Consider the following 14,593-nt stretch of genomic DNA (forward strand, 5'->3'; position numbering starts at 1 on the left):
TGCAATATAACTATTCAATACTCAATTTCAAAGAAGGAGTGGTGGTTCATTATGTACAGGCATTTGTACAACTTTATATCATTATTACATAGGGATAATGCTCATAAAATTATCCAATGTTCAGGTTAAAAGAAAGGATCGTTATATGGCCAGACTGCCCCCCTTTTGGCTCTGTCCCTCAGGCCTGACCATGACCATTTATACAATTTGATTGCGGACGGATGACTGGACAGGCATGCGCTGGACATATCATGACCTCACCTTTGTTGTTATTAGGCGATCAATACAAGACAATTAATTCTTACATTTTATGTATGTGCTGATTCAAACATATACTTTCATATCTAAACATATAGGAGTTAGGTGTAGGTTATCCATCTTTGTTAATGTAGGTTTTATGACATAATAACAAAATTATTGATGTGAGTTCAAACAAGTGTAAATGTCAACAAAAATAACTTTATTCTATCAACAAGGTACCAACACAAATTGTGTTAACACAGTTTATGCTATTCTCCGTTTTGGTATCACAGTCCATTATAAATTTTGCTTACCCTTAAACTATATAAGCTATTTAAGAAATTGTCCAAGTGACGTATATAAATTGTAGATCATGATTTCTTTGATTGATCATCCTCAGCTATCCACTTCAGTACCATTTCCTGAATATCCTCGAGGCAGGGGTGTACGTTTGTAACATCCTCTTGAGAACGAGAGTGGTATTTCCCCTTTGTTTCCAAACTCCTGTTCGTCTTTTGTGATGCTTTTCCATCCCCCAGACACGATAAATGTGACATGATGTCCTGTATCAAACAGAAACCCATCTCATGAAAGCGTTAGCCAGATACTGTTATTACAAAAAGATTTCAAGCTAAATCATTAAATTTCATTTTTATGGTCTTCCCTAATACTCCAGGGGTTACTGACTGTCATCATATCCACCCCTTAACTTTATAGCTATCTCACAGTGAAACTGAATGCAGCAGAAAATATGTAGGTAAATTGATCATTTGATTTATATCAAAATAATGGAATAATGGTACACTGTGGTTGACTGTGTGGCTTTGAAGTTAGGAGTAGCTCTCTCTGCATGTAGTCTCCAAAGGAAGTTTTATTTTCCTGAACAGTCTTCAGTTTTACTATGAGATAGTCCAAGGATGGATCATCCTCAATACTCCAGGGGTTCTGATCACTTAAAATCTCTACACCCCTGGAATATCTAATGGTAAAACTGGAGGCCAAGAAAGGAACATGTAATTTAGTCCTTTGATGTACATCAAAATAGCTGTATAATGGTACTCTGTGGTTGACTGTGTGGCTTTGAAGATGGGCGTCGCTTCTTTGCTGGCCTGTGATTGCATGGTTCAGTTTTTTCCCCCTGAGCTGCCTTCATTTTTACTATGAGATAGTCCAGGGGTGTTGAGATCATAAGTGATCCGAACCCCTGGAGTATCGATGATTGGGATAGATTTAATGTCAGTGGTAGTAACCTCCTCCGGAGCATAAAGGATAATTTATGGTATGACTACAATTTTTACAGCAAAAATCAAATGAAACACGAAATGCATCATTATTTCTTTTTGAGAAAGGTGTCATAACTCTTGACCTTAATTAAATATCTCAAAATATCCAATTAAATAGCAATTAAAGAGCATTATGTATGAAATCAATTCAGATTAAAGGTAGCACTCTAAACAATAGTGGATTAAAAACAAGCTTTTTAAGCAACTTATTTTTAAGCGAATCCTCATCATGGAAGAAATACACACTTACCAATCCTTTCTTGTCTTTGGATAGCTGCTTCAAAATACCAAATACATACTGCCGGTATCTAAAATATAATATCATAGACATCTTAAATAACTGTGCATATTGCATGACCTACAATGTATCCTAACAAGAGGTCCAATGGGTCTGTATTGTTCAACTAATTATTTCAGCCAGTGTAACAAATATTCAAGTTCCATATTACATCTAAGAAATTATTATGGATCAAAGTGTCATGCACTGCATTTGTTTTGAAACCTAAACTTATAATTTACATCAATCTGATTAAAATACAGATCCTTATTATCACTACGTTTGATAAGAGGATCTGAGAAAATCCCATTAGGGGTCATGTCCAGGTGACCTTTGGAAATGGCCAATCAAATTGCTACTTGCAAAATTTTGACAGTGAATTTCAGGGACGAAATAGTTTGAAAAAACTGTCAGAATTATTTTGGTTTACGTAGTCATCTCGCCCAAAGAGCACAATAAAGTTAATTGTTTATGTATACTAATACTATACTGGGACGAACTTTCGTTTTCAATGGATGTGACAGGTGTAGAAAATGTATCCTATATGAAGACCACGTGGTATAAAGGTCATCTGGACGTGACCTCCTATGGGTTATTGTCAGATCCTTTATATAACGGAGTGGTCATAAGGATCTGTATTTTAATCAGATTGAATTTACATATGTTATATGTGGACTACGAGTTACCTCTATAAATACATTTCAGTAGTATATGGTGAGTGGGGATTGTGGGGATGGGTTGGTCTTAGGTTTAGTAATTTGATAACCAATAACTTTTTCAACTATAAATGATGCTATATGTGATACAATTACCAGAATAATGTGAAAATTACAACTCGTAACTTACATTTCAACATGAAGGTACAATACTTGCCAACTTTTTGAAATTCCTATGTGGGTAATTTTCACGTATTTATTAAACTTTTAACCTCAAGAAAGTCTACTTAGTAACCCCCTATGAAGAAAGTAAAGATTGATTTTTGCATATTTTGACCTGCTCTTTCTGATAGAATAGTCAGATTTTTGACATTTTGAATATTAAATAATTTGGACTTGCTAAATGGCCTTAAATAAGTGTTCAAAAACGGGAGTCTCTCTCCGAAATAGGGAGGGTTGGCAAGCATAAGGTACAATCATTATAGTGCTACAGCTGGAATACATGTATACCACTCACCTATATGTATGTGTTGTTAGAACCCTGATCCTGAGATGTACAGATATAACACTCACCTACATGTATGTGTTGTTAGAACCCTGATCCTGAGATGTACAGATATAACACTCACCTATATGTATGTGTTGTTAGAACCCTGATCCTGAGATGTACAGATATAACACTCACCTACATGTATGTGTTGTTAGAACCCTGATCCTGAGATGTACAGATATAACACTCACCTACATGTATGTGTTGTTAGAACCCTGATACTGAGATGTACAGATATAACACTCACCTACATGTATGTGTTGTTAGAACCCTGATACTGAGATGTACAGATATAACACTCACATATATGTATGTGTTGTTAGAACCCTGATCCTAGTGCTACAGCTGGGATACATGTATACCACTCACCTATATGTATGTGTTGTTAGAACCCTGATCCTGAGATGTACAGATATAACACTCACCTACATGTATGTGTTGTTAGAACCCTGATCCTGAGATGTACAGATATAACACTCACCTACATGTATGTGTTGTTAGAACCCTGATCCTGAGATGTACAGATATAACACTCACCTACATGTATGTGTTGTTAGAACCCTGATCCTGAGATGTACAGATATAACACTCACATATATGTATGTGTTGTTAGAACCCTGATCCTGAGATGTACAGATATAACACTCACCTATATGTATGTGTTGTTAGAACCCTGATCCTGAGATGTACAGATATAACACTCACCTACATGTATGTGTTGTTAGAACCCTGATCCTGAGATGTACAGATATAACACTCACCTATATGTATGTGTTGTTAGAACCCTGATCCTGAGATGTACAGATATAACACTCACCTACATGTATGTGTTGTTAGAACCCTGATCCTGAGATGTACAGATATAACACTCACCTACATGTATGTGTTGTTAGAACCCTGATCGTGAGATGTACAGATATAACACTCACCTACATGTATGTGTTGTTAGAACCCTGATCCTGAGATGTACAGATATAACACTCACCTATATGTATGTGTTGTTAGAACCCTGATCCTGAGATGTACAGATATAACACTCACCTACATGTATGTGTTGTTAGAACCCTGATCCTGAGATGTACAGATATAACACTCACCTACATGTATGTGTTGTTAGAACCCTGATCCTGAGATGTACAGATATAACACTCACCTACATGTATGTGTTGTTAGAACCCTGATCCTGAGATGTACAGATATAACACTCACCTTTCTGAGTTGGTAGAATACTGGTACTATGACTTGAGCTTCGTTAGTAAAGTTTCCGCCTGGCTTTCTATTCTAAAATCCTCAGTAGAAACTCCAAGCTGGTCAAAGATCTCCTCAAGAGTTTCCATAATGCTATTGCTCTTAGAAGTCTCACTGCACGTCTACATGGCAAGAAAGAAACACATAACTTAACAAGAGGCCCATTAGCCTTAACATTTGAATATATAGTGAAACAAATAATGAAACAAATAAAAGACATATAAATACTATATGCTGGGCCTTGAAGATGGTCAGAGATTTATAAATTTGACTTTTTAGACTATGAAGAGTATTTGCTTCCATCAAAACTGTGAACTTATAAGAAGAATTTTTTAAAATTTTAGTCTTTTTGACACTGTTTGGTCCCGCCCTTCTGGTCCCCTAGGGGGTCATCGAGGACTAATATTGATGTTGAAATGCTATATCTCAAGCTTATAATTCTAATCAAGTTTGACTCATTTCCTATGAAAATTGAGCATACATTACTCATAAATGTGTTTTTCCTATGTAAACTATAGTAAACTTGACCCCCTCCCCAGGGGGAAATGTGAGACCCCAGGGTCATACAATTCACAATATTTATAAAACACCTTAAGACCTTTTCATCTATAAAGTGTATTTGATTCTAACATTTCCAGAATTTTAGAAGAATATTTTTGAAGTTTTAGCTTATTTGACCTTTTTTTCGCCCCGCCCCTCTGCCCCAGGGGGTCAGTCAATACCAATATGGATATGATGTTAAAATGCTATCTCAGGCTAACAATTCTAACCAAGTTTGACTCATTTCCTATGCAAATTGAGCAAAAAATGTTCATAAATTTGTATTCCATATATAAACCCTAGTATGCTTGCTGATACCCCTACCCAGGGGCAAACGTGAGACATTTTTTGTATGGACTTTAAGACCTTTCTATCTATGAAAAGTATTTGATTCTACCATTTCCAGAATTTCAGAAGAATATTTTTGAAGTTTTAGCCTATTTGATCCCTTTTGACCGCGCCCCTAAGGCCCCTGGGGGTCAGTCATATAAAATTTGTTAATAGGATTTAATGGTCATCTCATACTGATAATTCTGACAATATTTGACTCATTTCCTATGAAAATTGAGCAAATAATGCTCAAAAATGTGTTTACCCTATTTAAACTATAGTAAGCTTGTCCCCCTCCCCAGGGGGAAACGAGACCCCAGGGTCATATAATTCACACCTTTTGTAAACGACTTTATGACCTTTCTATCTACGAAGAGTATTTGATTCTACTACATCTTTTGGCCAATTTTACCTCTTTGGCCCCTCCCAAAGCTCCCTGGAAAAAGTCATCGGTTTACTCCCTGATTGGGTTTGAATGGGATGGCACTGTTGACGAGATAGCGATACACACATGTAGGCTACAATTTTAATTGGCCTTATGCCTTAGAAGGTTTGTGCAAAATTTCATTGAAATTTCTTCAGCAGTTTTGGAAAAGAAGTCGAAAATGTAAGAGACTTCACCTCAGGTGACCTAAAATATAGCACTCTGATCTATCAGATTTATCTCCCTTTGTTCATCACCTTATAAGTGATACCTCTCAAACTAATCTGAAGTGAATAGTGAATAGCAAAGGATGGCTAAAGTTGGTAAAGGAGGAGTGTCAATTTGGGCCCTCTGGTGGCCATGAACGATAAACATTATTTTTTGTTGACAGATACCCGTGGTTTAGGTTATCATAATATGACATATGATTAAGATCAGGTCGAAGTCCCTTGTGAGTTATGGGGGTTAAATAGGAGGGTCAATTTTCGGTTTTGTCCAATTTTGTTGGAACCAAATGATATTTTTGAATGATTTTAAATTAGTAATAATGCATTTATATGTTGAAAATAAAACATTTTGGAAAATATAATTTAGTGACAAAATATAGGTCAAAGTAATCTAAACCCCTCTTATCTGTAAACAAAAATAATGCTTATCAGTCATGGCCACCAGAAGGCCCAAATTGACACTCCTCTTTTTTTTTCAAATTATATCCCATATAATTTGTTTTGAAAAAGAAATAAAAAGATTCCTATCAAAATCGCTCTGCATACAAAGTAGCTGCGATGACGTAGCTCTGAACGACGGACGGAAGATTTCTGACAGATGGTCGTCGTCCGGAACCGGAATGGAGGCAGGGCATGATTATTCGTTCTACATACAAAGCAAAAAAACGTTGTCTCGGCTGGCTATATTTGTGCTGACATTCCCACACAGCCTCTTTTTCTTAATTAATTTTTTAAAGCTTAATTTCAATGGTCAAACTGGACAATATAAGCAGAATCTGACGGTCTTTTGATATATATAAGACTTTTGGAAGGTCAACGAACGCATTTAGACTGGTTTCATTGCCCGATTATTCACTTTAGTCATATAATTTAAATTCTTTTACATATGAACCTGTCCTCAGTCAACAATGCCTTTAAATTACTATTACTCATTGTTTTGTTGACAACATTACACATACCAGGTGAGTGATCAATACACTTGTTCTTCCTAATGTATATATACTACCTTGACAAACGTGTCTCGACTTGTCTCAGTCTTCATACAGGTATCAACTATACACTCGAGTAGTCTTGTGGGTAGTAATGGATTCCCAACCAGGGTCTGAAATGAAACACAAAAATCCACACTTCTGCAATTTATGTTGTTATTTTAGTAACAGGGGAGAAGAAAATGTAGCTGAATGCTCAACCTAGACTGGTCACCAGCCTCTAGAATATTTAAAAGAATCATTAAAATTTGGCTTGATAATTTTTGTCTCTACTACATGCCTGATTCTAGATAATCTAGTAAAGAACTCTGCTGAGAAAGTCTTATCAGCAACTTCGGGTCTGGTGGCCAGTCTAGCTCTACCGCTGAGCTAACTGGTTACAATGATCAACCCAGTCCCATCACACTATATACTCCTCCCTTTTCAAAGTCTTCACCCTCGAACACATATGAGACCCTTATACCACCACCGTGGTTATTTTAGTTGGGCATAGTCTTGAATTTGACATCTTGATCTCAACATCTAGTGACAATTTGAAATCCCTGATAAAACAGGTGTCTTAAAACTGCTATAGACCAATATTTTATTCTCCAGATACTCATTATAATTTACCAGACAGTTATAAGCTTTCTTCCACTATTATAATCTATTAACCCCTATTACATTTGCATCTAAATAAGGATTTGATGTATTTACCTGTACTATCCCAATAAGGATTTGATCATATAGTTGCATGTACAATTCCAATATGGATCTGATTATTTATTTACCTGTATTACCCCAATATGTATTTGATAACCTATTTACCTTTACTATCTCATTATGGATTTGATAATCTATTTACCTGAAATATATGTATTTAACAATTTATTAATATGTACATATATATATATATTATATACTTTTTACCTGTAAAAGAAGGTTTTCTGCATGCTGTAAGGCATCCAGACTTAATTCTAGACAACATGGAGGAGAGAGATACAGCGACAAAGACTTGATGTGTCGGTCTAATTCTCCCCTGTATGGTCGCGCAGCGGTTTCATAGTGTACCTTAAAGTATACAACAACATGTATCAATACATACAATACCGATATTATCAAATCTTTGAGGTTCAATTGTCTGTTTTCAAGCAAAGCAAGTAGAGAAATTTGAACTAAAAGGTGTTACTTGTTATTCAAAAAACATACAAATATTTACATGTAAGACAGGAAAACAAAGTATAGGTCTATACATGTAAGTGTACATAATGAAAATTATATGACATGATTATTTGTAAGTACATTATTATATGTCACATATCATTTCAAACCTCAAGTTCTCATATCACGCCGCCCTTTAGTTTTCGGTATGCAGGCTGAAAGGAGGGTGATATTGATTGGTCATGTAAATTTGTAAATATATTGTATAATTAAGGATGAACTTAAGTAGATTTTTTATGTTATGGAGCTATAACACAAAAATCTGCGTGTACTCTAGATAAACCGCAAAGCAGTTTATGATGGGAGTATACACTCAGATTTTTGTGTTATATCTCCATAACATAAAAAAATCTATTAAGATTAAACCTTATATTAATTCAATTTAATAATTACCCTGTAATCTCTGCTTATCGGAAGCAACGTTACAAACGGCGACACCATCTTTTCCTTTATGGGCTGATAAAATGATTTTTTCAACCAATGGAAATGCTCGTTTCAAGCAAAATTGAATTATAATAACAACAGTCTGAGATACTCTGGCCCTGACACAAGCCTTTGGTTTAGGGCAAGAGTGTACTGCTATATCAAAACGTGGAATAAGCTGACACCGTTTGGTATCGGGCCAGGTCATCTCCGATTCAGACTAACCACAGAGAAGCACCACTAACCTTGTTTGAAATAATTGTTTACCCTAATATAGCAATCCGTCAAGATTAAGGCGATTTTCATATACTATTAAAAAATGCCGACATGGGAAATTTCAAATTCCAAAGAAGAAAATACTGTGTTGACACCAAAGAATGTGCATGCATGATAAAATGTATGGCTTTGAGTAGATAAATTATTCATTTGTTGAAAAGACCCAGGTAAGTGGGGATTCTCTGTGGTAACATTTTGTAAGCAGTCTGAATCAGAGATGACCTGGCCCGATACCAAATGGTGTCGGCTTATTCCACGTTTTAATATAGCAGTGCGCTTTGGCCCTATACCAGACATCTATCTGTCATATATAAAATGTCAAAGTCTTCTGGTGTCAAGGCCAGAGTATCTCGGGCTGTAATAACATACATTTGTATACATGTACACATACTGTCATTAAAATTGCATATTCTAAAGTCTGCACAAAATTCCTATCAATATGAGATTTGAAAGTATTTGTACCCTTTGACAGTAATTTGCCCAATTAAAGGCATTATGAACAGACTTCTCATTCCAATGAGTGACATTGCTTCCTCCAGCGTGACGAATAATGTCAGCAAACGTGTAAATATTCTTCATCAAGGTTTCCATAGGGATAAAACTAGGTCATGCTGTCCACCACCACATTGCTAGCTGGTTCATTTTTCAACACTGCGAATAAAAAAAGACAAATTTCAAAATAAGAAAGCTGTATAAAGAGTTCTAAATGTTCTGCATTGGCTTACATTTATTAGAGTTATCTGCCCTTTGTGAACCCGTACAGGTGATGCATGATATATCAGTGATTGTAACTTCAATTATTTTTTTAAACCAATACAAAAATTGTTTTAGAGAAAATAATATGTTTGGCTTTTAAAAAAATATACTTCACAACAATATGAGTAGACACCTATCTGCAAGGGCAGATAACTCTGACATACACAAAGGATGCATACCAGTACAATACATCAAACCATCAACTATGAAGGTTGTTCAAGTTATTCAATAATTTTCAGGACTAGACCTATAATCAAAATAACAACTTTTCTAAGTATGCATATTCTGATCCATCACAATTACTGTACAGTTGACGTTAGATTACGTAATGCAGTACAGTATCTACTTTCATCCCATATCACTTCATGTGGATCGATCCCGATTCACAGTGGGCGCTCCACCGCGCTCCACTTTCTTGTTATGCTCAACCTGAAGACCAATATGTTATATGATCTATACTGAAGTACTTTAAACAACACTATCGTGCAAATGTTGACGAATATCATTCTATATTAATCAGTTAATGTTAGGCCTACCTGCAGTATCGTTACTTACATTTAGCGACAGACTCATACTTGGCGCGTTAGAGTGACTTCCCCTTTACATTATAATTAGGTGCGTTCGAGTAGATCTAGGTGTACGTATGTTTCTTGTAGCACCTGTATGTCGACTGTTGATATTGGAATTTATACAAGTATCTAATATATGTTTTTGTTTGTATCTATCATACGCATTTTACAGACTGTAATTTGTCCCTGTTTTTATATGATTTCGAATAAATGTTATCTATTGCGTTTACTTGCTATATTTTTATATACATGTAACATGATGTATTTTTCCAAGGACGTAGATGAGACTCGCTTTTCTTAGAAATCATTGTTCATATCTGTAGAAAAGTAACCGCATGGACTCTTAACTTTTGGTTTGCAAAAATATCATAAGCTAAGTATTGAATCTTTTGAAAAAATCTATTGAAAAAAACCCAAAAAAAAACAAAACTTGCAAGCGCTTTCGTTGTACAATGTATAAAATGCCTTCTCGTGGGATTTATGGTCCTTTAATTCTCCCATGATTGCAGACAAATTGAATAACGCGCAAATTTGAACCCTATCCCATAGATACCTACATGTATATAGCTACATGTATGTAGCAAACTCGTCAGACTTATAGACTGCATTATAATTCTATAATTATCTAGAATATTATAAATATTCAATAACCGTTTTGTTTCTAATGATGTAATTACTACCCAAAAACTTATTTTCTGGGCATTTAATTTTCGCGCTTTCACGCAGTGTATTTTTTGGAGACGATTTTACTCTGTTTTAAAACATTTTTCCAATCGATAAATAATGTTGAGGAATGGTCGCATTTTTTTAATATCATTAATGCCATTTTTATGCAAGGTTTGAGACCTTAATTATATATATAGATTGTTGGTCCCAAATCCGTCAAATTTCAAAACTGTTCTTTATTATTTTAATTGTTGGATTTAACATAAAAAATGGGCCAAAACTATACATAGTCCTTTCTGATACAATGTATATTACATGGGAATATAATGAAGTTACAAACTTTACATGAAAAAAAAACCTTTTTAGTTTTATTTAAAAAAAAAGAATTATTTTGCAGTTATCTAAACTTTGATAGAATATTCAAGGAATTAAATGTGTTAATCATAAAGTATATTCTTCCAAAATATGAGTATAAATTCTGATATGAATAATCATAATATTTCATCATATACGTATACGCCTTATCATTACAGAACTTTATGCATAGATGATGTATCCATTTAACGAAACATATTAACTAATTTCTTTTCATGCAAGTGGTAATTCCTATTTTGTGAGAATCTACCTGTAGTATGATTACATGTCACCCTGGTTCTTAATGGAGTTATTTCCCATATGCTACAATAAAAAATATTTGTTAGTGATTTTAAAAATAATATCTTGACTTGGTGTCGTCTTTAAACGACAGAAAGTAAAACAAAAACCAAAGAAACAAAGCAATATTATCATTGTCATGTGAAATAATGAAACAATGTAATGTTAGTCTGTGGTTATCGAACACTATGTAAACGTTTTATAATAAGAAAGGTGGTTTTGAGAAAAAATAAAAATAAAATGTCAAATGAAAACAATCCTTATTTAAATCATTTGAAAAGCATACAATAGCGAATTGTAACTATCAATACAGGCACAATATATAAGACCAATATATAAATACATGTAGTTGTTCATTGGAAGTTCCGCGAAGTATCGTATAAAACGAAAATTTCGTGGAATTGAACAAATAACTCATCAAGTCTGGGGATATCAATGGATATCTCAAAAATTAACTTCTATATGTTTTCTGTTTTGAATTACATACAGTTCTGTCTCTCTACCATATATATGTTATTTATTAAATTTCATCCTTATGAAAATATAACAAATATTTCCAAATAATTTCTTAGAGGCACTCTTTTGTATTATTTGGATCACCCTATAAGTGACTACGTTAATTACGACGTCGACGTTAAATACGACTTCGTTATGGAAAGAATTCTGCATGTCAAAAAAAATGTTCGGTACAGAGAAGGATTAATTATTTGAGAATATTGAATATTGAAATATGCCTTTGTCTTATCCCCCATCTGATGGAGTGAGTTAAAGATAAAGCTTTTTAACCATGAAAATATTAATGAAAATAAGACAGCAATATTTTATTTTTCTGTGTAAGAGTTAATGAAAGATTACAAATGTGCGTCTGTTTTGATACGAAAATTACAAGATAATTATAATGTTACGGTACATGTGCATTCGTTTTTGTAATACACAGACTATCAGAAGACATTTAATCTTCAAATAATTCAATAAATTACAAACATAAAAACAATAAATTACAATTACACATCAAGCAAAACATTCTCAAGGTGTCCTCAACTCTATGAACAGCAACTGATAACTCCCAATTTTATTCAACTCTCAAGTATATACATGTATTATTTTATTCACACACACATACATGTTTATGAGAAATAGGAAACATATAACAAGAATATGTTCTTCAAGGAATAAACATAGTTCAAATTTTCTTTTAAAAGACTCTTGTAAATTGTTTTTTTTCTACCTTAAATTCCATTGAAAGCCTAAAGGCTCAATACCTTTTTGTAACAAAAATAGACAAACAATAGAAAATACTAAAAATTCCATGGCCTTAGATCATGTTACAATATCACACAAGTGCAACATTCCATGTATTATATGTTAATAGTGAAAATTAAATATCGCTGTTTTGTCGTCTGGCGCGGTGATGATTAACAAACGCGCGGTAATTAGGACGACGGCGGGGAACATGATACGACCCGCGTTATAAATATTAACATTTAATTTATCATTATTAAATTGTTGAGAAGGTGATGGTAAGTGTAGTATTAATGTTAAGCTAATCACTTTTATGATTCTAAAATATTATTAATCTTGTTTTACATTACCATTTACCTCTGATCATCAGGCGACTTGTGTCGAATTGACTGTAGGCACAACGAAAACTAAAAACTTTAAGCGTAAAATTTGGTGTTATAATGATGCAAATTTTGATCTTTTTAACAATAAATTAGAGACGACTGACTGGACTGAACTTTTTTCTCAAACAGGTAATGTAGATGACATGTGTCAAGTTTTTTCAGATAAATATTTAGGCATAGCAGACACGTGCATTCCTTCCAAAATTGTAACCATTAGGCCAAATGATAAACCATGGTTTGACTCGGACATAAGACGAGAAATTAGGAAACGAGATAGACTACTTCATAAAATATAAATCTAATCGCACTCCGTTAAATTTAAATAACTTTAGAAAACAGCGCAATAAAGTTAACAATCAAAAGAAAAGAAAAAAAGAATTGTTTTATGCGGACATTAATGGTCTCCTCGATAACTTTAGTAATTCAAATCCCAGAAATTTTTGGAAACTTGTCCGCAGACTTATTAAAAATTCTGATGTATCTAACTGTATACCTCCTTTGCGGAGTGCGACTGGAATTATTGAAATTGATGACTACACAAAGGCAAATATTTTAAACGACTACTTTATATCAATATCCAATATTGATGACAGGGGGGTGGAAGTTCCTATTGCTGAACCTAGAACTGACTCTATAATATCTGACGTACCAGTTACCGTAAATGCCATAATTGACATCCTCAAATCATTAAAAAGTGGGAAAGCAGTAGGACACGATTCAATTAGTCACATTATGCTAAAAAAACACTGCAAGTGCAGTAGCCTACCCTCTTTCCATTATCTTTCGTACCTCATTAGAGACTGGATCCTTTCCTACACAATGGAAACGTGCATTAGTTATTCCTATATTTAAAAAAGGTGACAAACAAGATCCCTCAAACTATAGACCCATTTCATTATTATGTACAATTGGTAAAGTATTTGAGAGACTAATCGCAAAGTACTTACATAATTATTTGTTAGATAATTCGCTTATTTATAAATATCAGTCTGGTTTTCAACCTGGACATTCTACTACTCATCAACTCATAGAAATCTTTCAAAATATATGTGATAATTTGGAAAAAAGACAACCAACCTGTTTAGTGTTCTGTGATATCTCTAAGGCGTTCGACAGAGTGTGGCACAGGGGATTGGAAAAAAAAATAACTAGCTATGGTATATCGGGGAAATTATTGATATGGTTAACTGATTATGTTAAGAATAGGTCGCAACAAGTATGTTTGGGGAATGCTAAATCTAATGTTAAAATTACTAAGGCAGGGGTGCCTCAAGGGTCTGTCTTAGGTCCCCTTTTATTTATTCTTTATATTAATGATATTACTGATAATTTAGACAGCCTATCTAAGCTGTTCGCTGATGATACTTCTCTTCTATGCACTGAAAAATCTCCACAAGTTATAGAGCAAAAAATAAATAACGATCTTTCGAATATCCAATCTTGGGCCGATAAATGGTTAGTGAAATTTAATCCAGTAAAAACACAGGCTATCCCTCATTTCGAATATTGACCTTAATTATGTAATTGATATTGTTTTTAATAATGTAAATATCGACTTTGTTGATAGCCACCGACATCTTGGAGTGTATATTGATTCTGAGTGTAAGTGGAGCAGACATATAGACCATACCAGTAAAACTGTCACGAAACAATTAGGTGT

At 34.1% G+C, this 14,593-nt stretch overlaps 1 pseudogene; it reads right to left on the reverse strand.

The window, feature by feature from the left end:
- Positions 1-439: 439 nt before the first annotated feature.
- On the reverse strand, positions 440-9,994 carry LOC138328251 (uncharacterized; annotated as a pseudogene).
- Between the last annotated feature and the right edge of the window lie 4,599 nt (positions 9,995-14,593).

This window comes from Argopecten irradians, chromosome 7 (genome assembly GCF_041381155.1).
Source record: "Argopecten irradians isolate NY chromosome 7, Ai_NY, whole genome shotgun sequence".
Lineage (NCBI taxonomy): Eukaryota > Metazoa > Mollusca > Bivalvia > Pectinida > Pectinidae > Argopecten > Argopecten irradians.